The sequence below is a fragment of the Dasypus novemcinctus genome, chromosome 27 (genome assembly GCF_030445035.2).
Source record: "Dasypus novemcinctus isolate mDasNov1 chromosome 27, mDasNov1.1.hap2, whole genome shotgun sequence".
Classification (NCBI taxonomy): domain Eukaryota; kingdom Metazoa; phylum Chordata; class Mammalia; order Cingulata; family Dasypodidae; genus Dasypus; species Dasypus novemcinctus.
Genome location: NC_080699.1, coordinates 17,546,054 through 17,554,523, shown reverse-complemented (window position 1 = coordinate 17,554,523; position 8,470 = coordinate 17,546,054). Strand labels below are relative to the sequence as shown.

The 8,470-nt window shown below is 43.6% G+C and overlaps 1 long non-coding RNA gene across 1 annotated transcript; it reads right to left on the bottom strand.

Annotated features, from left to right (window-relative positions):
* Nucleotides 1–2,732: 2,732 nt before the first annotated feature.
* LOC131276264 (uncharacterized) lies at nt 2,733–8,142 on the bottom strand. The gene is made up of 2 exons (XR_009183764.1): nt 7,180–8,142; nt 2,733–5,483 (listed from the first exon to the last, which is right to left on the bottom strand). It is a non-coding gene; the product is annotated as an uncharacterized lncRNA (long non-coding RNA).
* Between the last annotated feature and the right edge of the window lie 328 nt (nt 8,143–8,470).

The following is an 8,470-nucleotide window of genomic DNA, read 5'->3' as shown; positions in this document are numbered from 1 at the left end:
CTTCATTGGTCTCTGCAGCTGCAAACAGAATAGGAGTGAGCCATTATACCAGGTTGTTACACTTGATTTAGTTTGTAGTACAGAGACTGAGTCATTCATTCCATTCCTGTGCAGGCTGGTTTGTTGAACTTTTTTCCTTTTCTGAGGTGGCCCAACCGTGGACATCCTATTTTGCTAGTTTGTATCTGCTTGTCATTGGCAAAAGTGAAGGACACAATGCAGAAGACTCAGCACAATCTAATAGTGCTTTGGGAAAACGACTAAGTGGATATAGATGAGTACTGCTTCCTTCCTATAGATCTGTGCTCTGAGTTCTGAGTGCCACTGATGTCTAAGAAATCCATTTCCTTTCTGTTCCTCTCTATGCCATTTTCATCTTCTGCAATATAGGAGTGGTAATACCATGGAGAAGAGTTAGAGTGGCGAGGCAGGAAAAAAGAAAAAAATATTAGGCGTTAAGCGGTCTGGTTCTAGTCCTGCCTCTGACACTAAATAGCTACAGAACTTAGAGCAAATTCACTGAATCTCAACTGGGCCTCCTTTCACTCACTTTTTTAGAGCTTTTTTATTTATTTATTTATTTATTTACTTATTCCCCACCCCTTGCGTCTTGTTCCTTTCTTTGCTCTCTCTTCTCTGTGTCCATTCACTGTGCATTTTTTCTTTATCTGCTTGCCTCCCTTTGTTGTGTCATCTTGCTGCCCCAGCTCTCTGTGTTGCACGGGCCAGCTTTTGCCTTCACAAGGAGGCCCTGGGATGCAAATCCAGGGCCTCTCATATGGTAGATGGGAGCCCAACTGATTGAGCCACAGCCATTTCCCGCTTTCTTTCACTCACTTTTAAAGTGAGAGTTTGGGCCTCTAGATGATCTCTAAGGTTCCTTATAACTCTAATGTTCTGGACTACTTTTAACACTTTCCTATGAAACTTTTCCTTACTTTTGTAATCTTCAAATGTGCAAATTTAATGAGCTTCAAATGGGTTTAACCAGATGGCTTTCAAAAGTACTGTTAAGGTCAATGAGTTTCCAAGCTTCTCAAAATATAAGGATTATACCTGTAGCACTTATTTTGAATTGGAAGTTCCAGTATAAACGCATGCTGTGTATTTTTTAAATTTCCTAACTTGGTCCACTGAATAGGCCAAGAAAGAGACCAAACTGGTGACTGAGCTCTCTATACACTAGTATTCATGAAAGATTATCAAAGGGTGTAGTGGATGCTGTGGTATGCCCTCCAGATCCCCCTTTCAGAACTGAGGTCTCATTTCCCCAGATGACGTGTTGGCTGCTGTTGGTTCTCAACTGAGTCACTCTCCAGGCACGGCCCTAAACCAATGTTTCTCAACCTCAGCACTATTGACATTTTGAACAAGATAATTCTTTGTCGTTTGGGGCTTTCTATGAATTGTAGGATATTTAACAGAACCCCTGCTTCTACCCACAAGATGCCAATAGCACCCTACTCTTGGTTATGACAACCAAAAGTGTCAGACATTGCCAAATGTCCCCTGGGGGCAAAATCACCCTGATTGAGAATCGTTGCCCTACACTGAAGAGAATAACCTCACCCAAAGTCACACCCCCTCCCCAGAGGCAGCACCCATCCAAGGACAAGGTCAAGATTCCTGCCTCAAGGCAAGAGGGCTAGACCATCTCCAGATGCTGTCTATGATTGGTCATGACTGCATTGTGGTTCAACTCTTCTGTCTAGCCCTACTTCTGTCAGCCTCTCCCCCTCCCCCAGGTATTCATTCTGAGGACAGTACCCAATAAACTTGCATGCAAATATTCTGTCTGGGGAAAATGGCTGATTCAAAGTCTGAAACAAATATGCTATATGAGCTGGGAACATCTTGTGATACCAGAAAGCAAAGGAGCCATCAAAGAGTACTAGGGTCATATCAAAAGGATTCAGTTGCCAATTTAGGTAAGCACTCATTGGCCAAAGATGGTCAAAGAGGAACAGCAATAATGATGGAAACTGAGTAGATTAATGCTTAAACTCATGAGTTCATAAAGATACAAAAACAAAGTCATTAGTCAGTTTGGAGGATGCAAAGAACCATCTCTTTCTTTTGAAAACTCGTAACCAAAAGGAAAGAATTCAGCATCTTTCCTGTCTTTCCTACATTATCTATAGCACTTAACCAAAAGGTTGGTTAAGGGAAAATTCCAGTTAATAAACGAAGAAGAAATGTTAGAATTAGAACATTACCATTTTGCAGTCCTTAAAGAATTAATGACCTTAAACAATGATCATCAGTAGCTAATGATGTCACAAAAAGAAACAGCCAGACATCATGTACCTTCTGGTAGAGTAGAAGTTCATTACTTTGAAGATAGAACTAATATGGATAGTAGTTGAGCCTAGACAGTCATTACAAAGAGATACAGGTATGTATGCAAGATAATGGATGTGTTTTGCTTATTTGTTTTCCAAGGAAAATGTTACAATTGTATTAAGATGGTTCATTTAATGTGAATAAACATTATTTCATATAATATTTTAGTAAGAGCAATATGGGTTTTGTTTGTTTGTTTTTAGGAGGCACCAGGAACCAAACCAGGACCTCCCATGTGGGAAGTAGGTGCCCTTGAGGTAAAAGTAAATGCTTCCAGGGAGTGGGTATAGCTCAGTGGTTGAGGGCCTGCTTCACATGTACGGGGTTCTGGGTTCAATCCCCACTACCTCCTAATAAATAAATAAATAAATAAAAATAAATGCTTCATATTTGCCATTTAACCATATGTTTATTTTTGTTGTTTACATATATGCATATGATGACATAGTAAATTGTTATGCAAAAGGAGCTTAAAAAGTAAAGAGGAGAAAGTTTAGTAGTTTAGAAGAACATTGAGCTTTAAGTATCCACTCTACTCTTAGCAAGATACAGTAAAAGGTGTTTCTATGCCAGCTAGCAGAGATTCCAGGTATCACTGAAAATATATTCACTTGAAAGCCTATTAAGTATTTTGTGAATTCTTTTTGTCATGCACTTAAATAATTTTTTAACAAATAAAATGCAAGCGTTCTTAAAACTTACTGTTATTTGCTGGTGTGTATTTTCACTATATAATAAGGACTGTAACTCTTTCTTATGTTTATGACTTATGCTGATAACTTGTCTCCTCTGACAACTCTTTTTATATTGGCTTTCCCAAATTCAGACCCCCAAATTCCAAATAATAAAATGGTTAAGGAATCTTTTATAACACAATTATCTTTGAGATTTCTCAGACAGCTGCTAGACAAGACTGAACTTGCCTTCTCATCTTATAAAATGAGGGGTGCTAGAAATAATTAGGTACATTTGGTATTCTCTGTATTGTAAGAGCTGTTTGTCAAGCCTACAGTATGGGAAGAACTGGCAAATCATCATCCCTAGGTTAACTGTATACAAAGAATACAGGAAAGATGCTATTAGTATGACTATACTTTTCAGGATGGTAAGGTCATATGCAAAGACCAGCACAATAACTGTCAACAAAATTTTAAAAGTTTTCTGTATATTTAAAAATATGTGTCAATTGGTTACAATGTAACACACACTTAATGGGATAAATTCAAAGGCCCCAGAATTTGTCCATGCCCTCATTGTTCAGACTACGTTACTACTCTCAGAGTAATTGATTAAATCCTTACAAAATGCTTATGCATTATGATTCATTCACTTTTCTCCTTGTTGAAATTGTTGGTTCTTATAGCAATTTAACCCAAACCATTCAGTCTTGTCATCAATAGATGGTTTCTTCTTTTCCCTTACAATTTGCTTGAAGGTCCAGCTATTAGGCTACCTACCAGTAATTCAGTCTTCTGGCAGAAAAAACAAAAGAATCATAATCTCAGTAAAGGCTTCAAACAGGTGCCCTTAACTACTGAGACTCTAAGGAATAAACTTATGGCTGTAGGCTCTCCTATATAAACTGACATTGTCACTGAAGCACAGTCGGGTTGTGTGACTGAGGATTCCAGGCCTTTTTTTTAAGCCCCAAAGCAGATGACTTAGTGATAGTAGATAGCTAATTAAACCAAGATTGGTAAACAAGAAATAATTAGATAGGACTGAAGGAAACTGAGAAGAAAAGTTTACTCATGGCTAATGTTCTATGTTCTTTTGGGTAAATAAGAATCCTCCTCCTTTCTTCCTGATCTATCTCTATCTCTCAGTTTAACAGTGTAAACCTGTACAAAGTGGAACAAAATACTCTTTCAATGGTGTCTTATTGGAACTGACCTCTCCAAATTCGGAAAAAAATCTATAAAATATATTAGGATATAGATTATAGCTAATAAATCAAGAGGAAATTTTAAGAAAAAGGGTATTGAGGAAAACAATGGCATATTGATTGGGTTTGTCTGTAAAATTACATGGAACAATGGTTTTTATTACACTAAATGCCAGTTATTGTTTCCTTTTACGTTTCATCACCATGCCGTTATTTACATAGATTCAATAAGAATCTGTCTTCCTTCCTATAAGGATATGATTGGATAAAGAAAATGTGTCATGATGACTGTGTTGGAATAATCACATTTAAAAGCACATCTCATTTAATTGGGTAGGATAAGTTCAGTATTAGGAAAAAAGGACTGCCCTTCATATGTGGAAATGATGCCTACAAAATACTTCCGGAAAACTTGTCTTGTACCTGCTCTATGGCCAAGAAAACCTTAGCCTTATAGCTAGTAAAAAAAGTCACTTCCAGAAAGGCCAGAAACATTGACAGACTTGGGGATCTCAGAGAAGGATGGATACTTGAGCTATATAGTTACTGCAGGAAAATCATGGTCGAGGCAAACTATATGATGACAGAATCGACGAACTGGTAACAGCAATTCAAATACTTCTGCAACACTGATGTGATCTAAGTATAACCAGGGCCTTTTGGAACTTAATTCTCCAAGTCTTAGTATCACATGGCTATAGTATTTTAAACCAGATGTATTAGTTTCCTAGGCTGCTATAAAAAACGATTGCATGCTGGATGGCTTGAAACAACAGAAATATATTGGCTCACAGTTCTGGAGACCAGAAGTCTGAAACCAAGGTGTTGGCAGGGCTCAGGTCCCTCTGAAAACTATGCAGGAGACCCTTCCTTGCCTCTTCTTGCTTCTGATGGCTGTCAGCAATCCTTGACATTCTCCAGCTTGCAGTTGCTGTGTGTCAGTCTCGGCCTCTGCCGCTACATAGCCAGCTTCTCTTGTCAGGTCTGTCTCTTCTCCTCTTTGTATAAGGACACCAATCATACTGGATGAAGGTTCTGCCCTACACCAGGAGACTTTATCTTAATTCCATCTGCAACCACCTATTCCCAGATAAGTTCACATTCTGAGGAACCAGGGGTTGGAGTTCAAGGTGTCTTTCTGGGGGACACAAGTCAACCCATAACACCATCCAACAAGGGAATCTTGGGGAGCTGGTATAGCTCAGTGGTTGAGTGCCAGCTTCTCACGTATGAGGTCCCGGATTCAATCCCCAGCCTGGTACCGCCAAAAAAAAATAAAAAACACAAATAATAACAAATTAATTAATTAATTAATTAAAAAACCAGGACATCTTTGAGTATTAATCAACATCTCTTGAGCTACCTATGTAAATTAAACTGGCTACCTTAGGGAAAAAACCCACCAAATTAATGACCTGAATCAGAAGACTGTTTAATAAACCTAGGTGGTCAAATGTGCACTTGAGGGGCAGGAGCTAACCAAAAGGAGGGGCTTAGAAAGCAGAACTGACACCTTTCCCGGCTGCCATTTTGACTTCAAAGATTATGTACCATAGTAACTAAAAAAATTTAAAAAGTGCTCGGCATTCTTAAATAAACTAAAAAAAGGCAGAGACACCCTGTCTAGCACTAGTCTCTAAATGAAGCTTTGAGCCCTTCCTGTAAGCTGCTAACAACCTAATGCAAACAACTTTATTCCTGATTTTTGCAATATTGATGTCTACAGCTACATGACAACCCTTGCAGATATGATAAGCATGTGAGGAACAAACTAATCTTGGTAACTCTTTTCCTCCCCTCCCCCCAATACCTGCTGTGTTTTTTATTTAGAGAGCTCGGTTCTTCTGAAGTATGTTCTCCCTTGCAAAACAGTGCAAGCAGAAATTCTTGATGCTTTGAGTCTGAGTTCTCCTTTATAATTGTCGAAGTGGGTGAAAGCCCTTTTATTTTTTGAATTTTGTATAGGTTTTTACATTTCCATAATAAAAAATTTAAAGATATATAGGGGCTACACAAAGCATCAGAAAATGTTGGGAGTGCTTTCATAGAAAGTCACAGGGCTTATCTTACTTTAACTAGTTTCCAAACTTGGAGACTGTGTTCAATTTTTTTTTGGTATGACATATACTTTTATCTTGAGAAAATGAAATGGATACACGGCTTTTTCAAAGGAAAAAGACACCTTCTCTAAAACATCTGTGCCCACTGGATACAAAGTGAAATCCAGCCCGGGGTATGGCTGTACCGCCCCACATTGAAACGCGAGGGGAGATCAGGACAAGGTGCCCCCACCCCCCGGCCCTGTGGCAGGGAGGGGACCAGTCCCCCTGAGAACTGGGCAGGTCTGCCATGGGCTCTTGGCTTGGAGGGAGGGAGATGTTACATCCTGGAGCGGGGCTCCTGGAGATCAGTCAGGCCCAGCTGGGGCCCCCTGCTCACCCTGAGGTCAGCTGGAAGGGGAAGGGGACTGCGCCCCCCGCCCTTCTCTCTCGGGCCTGAAGGCACCCTAGCTAGAGCAGCTTGCCCCCAGGCGCCCTGTGGTAGCCCGCGTGTGTGGCCAGTTGTGTGCGTGTGGGGAGGCATAGGCCTCATGGAAGGCTCTGTGCCGCTTGGCCCGGCCCCTCGAGGGCGCTGCCGAGGGCCCCTGGACTCTCCTTCCACTACCTACTCTGGCCGATTCTGCAACTCGGATAAAAACGGGGAAGCCTGTGTCAAGATCTCAGGGCGTCCTCACGGCCCCACCCCCACTGGTGTCCCAACGCTGTTGTAAGGGGAAAAGCGAGGCTTGCTCTTGGGAAGGTGGACCTCCCCACAGGCAAACTTACGGCCATCTTCCCACCCAAGAGGGAAAGGGGCCCGAAGACTCCCAGGGCTGGCCCGAGCCAGCTCAGCTACGGTGGGCAGGGGGCGTCCTGCTTCACCAGCCACGTCCACACAAAGACACTCCTGACCTTTCAGCTGGTGGGTGGCAGTCGGGCAGAGAGCCACAGCTCCAGTGGGATGGACGAAGGGATCTTGTCGGCCTCAAGAGGGAACGCTGACCTTGTCCTTTAAAGGATTTGCAGAGCAGAGGGGGGAGGTGTAGGCACTACCTGAAAAGGTCACCTGCAGGGGAACTCGTCAGTCCCTCTACATTAGAAGTGAGACCGTCCACCACAAGCCTCCTTCCAGTATCCCTTCTGTCCCCGAGACTGGCGGCAGGGACCACAGCAGGTCAAGCAGTGCCCTCAAGGCCATGGGCGGGTGGAGGGCACAACCGGGGGAGAGGCTATTTGCCAAAGCTGGCCTCGGCTCTGCCCCCCTGCTGCCCCTCAGCAGCCCCCCGGCTGACCCTGTTCCAGGCCCACCTGCCTTGACCTCCAGGCTGCTGCTCCCCGAAGCCCCCTCAACAGCCCAAGAATGCTTTCCCTGCTAAAAATCTCCCCTTGCTTGGGGAGCCTGGGTTCACATGTGGCCTCCGACACTGGCGTGGACAGTGCCCGGGTGGGGGTCCCTGCCAGGGGATCGCAGGACGCTGCTCCATCTGTCCGGGGAGAGGAAGGGTCTGTGGCGGCCGCCCACACGGAGGACAGCGCTGCAGAGGGGGCCGGGGCAGGAGCCGGTGTCCAGAAACGGTGGTGCCCACCCAGGCAGAGCCCGCGGTTCCCTGCACCCGGGAAGGCCCCCGGGGCCTTCAGAGGGGCAGGACGCGGGCCTGGGGCAGGACACGGAGGAGCCGGCGGTCCCTGCGGGGGCAAGGGGGTGCGTGGTCCAGGCCCTGTTCAATTTTAGAGTGCATAGAGGTCACCATCAGTTATCAAGCTGGTTCTGGAGTTGGCAGCGTCGGGCCCAGGAGAGTTCTCTTCTGCAGTTGTGAAGCTCGTGTTTTCTGGCCTCGCTGGTGAGGTTCAGGCTCCTCAATGTCAGACAACAATGAAGGGAGCCAGGCTTTTCATGTCATTTCCTCATTCAGTGTGCATGTCAAAAATAGACCCAAAAGCCATGGCAACTGGAAAATATTTGTTTTAATCGGTGTTTGTGAAACAAATGCTGGTATTTGGCTTCAAGACTGGCTTCTTCCGCATTGATATTGGCAGCTCCGATTCCAAATAGAGTCCTACAGCCACTGCTGTTGTTGTTTTTAAAATCCCATATGGACTTACTCCGTAAAACCTCTCGGCACGTTTGCGCATTTTTGTTTCCTGGAGGTTCCTTTGGATTTGTTTGGCACTGGTATCATGATTATTTATTATCTTTTTCTTT